The sequence below is a fragment of the Octopus bimaculoides genome, chromosome 4 (genome assembly GCF_001194135.2).
Source record: "Octopus bimaculoides isolate UCB-OBI-ISO-001 chromosome 4, ASM119413v2, whole genome shotgun sequence".
Classification (NCBI taxonomy): Eukaryota; Metazoa; Mollusca; class Cephalopoda; order Octopoda; family Octopodidae; genus Octopus; species Octopus bimaculoides.
The window spans coordinates 9,593,847-9,595,286 of record NC_068984.1 but is presented as its reverse complement, the minus strand read 5'-3'; positions in this window follow the sequence as shown (position 1 = coordinate 9,595,286).

The window sequence follows — 1,440 nt, the reverse complement described above, 5'->3', positions numbered from 1 at the left end:
ATATATATATATATATATATATATATATATATAAATAAGCAACAAGGATATCAAAAGTTAATGCAGTACGATCGTTTTCATGCGACTCCATTTATTTAAGCTATGTGAACATTGCATCAAATGTAAATTGCAGAGCAATCCTAAGCTGCACAAAAATATAGAAATTTACTGAAATTACATTTCAACAGAAGGACATATTTTTTATAACTACATTTAAACTCTCCAAGTAGAAAGGAAGAATACAAAAAGCTATTTTGACTTAGCCAGACCATATGTATATATATATGTGTGTGTGTGTGTTTGTGTGTATGTGTGTGTGTTTGGATGTGTGTATTTGTTCCCTATCACCACTTGACAACTGGTGTTAGTTAGTTTACGTCCCCACAACCTGGCGGTCCGGCAAAAGAGACCGATAGAATGAGTACCAGGATTTAAAAAATTAAGTACTGGTGTCGATTCGTTCGACCAACTTTCTTCAAGACAGCGCTCCAGCATGGCCGCAGTCAAATGACTGAAACAAGCAAAAGATATCACGTGATAAACTGCTTGATTGATAATAAAAATAACGTGAATGATTAAATAAACAAAACTAAATATATGCTGTCCGTGCGTGTAAACTTTAAGCAATTCAATTCCTTACATGCAATAAAGGTAGTCACTGCACCTGTTGCATGGAATAAAGTTCTGACTCGTGTGTGCAATGAAGTTTACTGAAGTGCAGCTGAGAGGCTTTGAAAAAGGGTTAGGAAGTGATAGGGGCGATAGTTAAAAGAGGCTGAGAATGTCTGTGTTAGTATATTAGCAAGAATACACGATCTTTGGTTATGCTGTGATGAATTTGTATGCCATCATAGCATGATCCAACGATGCATAATTTACAGACAGATGTTAATTAACATCCAACGGCAGGGATAGAAGAGCATCGTATATTAATTACTCTCACCAGGAATTACAACTTGATTGGTTCCATTTCCTACAAGAAAAGCTCCAAGACGACATTCTGTCTTCAGCAGCCTCCTATGATGTCCATGGATATTGGTTTCCTGAACCCAGTTCAAAAGTCACATGACCTAATTCTTCAATATGACGAAAGTATTTACTCAGGAAATCTCGCCTAATTTTGATATTCTGCAAGAGTGCATTTATGCATCACAAGTCCATATGAGGGTGACCGCGAGGAGGATCGGACGGACGGACGGACGCGCCGTCCGTTGTCGCCAATACGTACGTACGGTGACCGCGAGGAGGATCGGACGGACGGACGGACGCGCCGTCTGTTGTCGCCAATACGTACGTACGGTGACCGCGAGGAGGATCGGACGGACGGACGCGCCGTCCGTTGTCGCGAATACGTACGTACGGTGACCGCGAGGTGGAACGGACGGACGGACGCGCCGTTCGTTGTCTCTCTCTCCCCCCTCTCTCTCCTCTCTCTCTCCC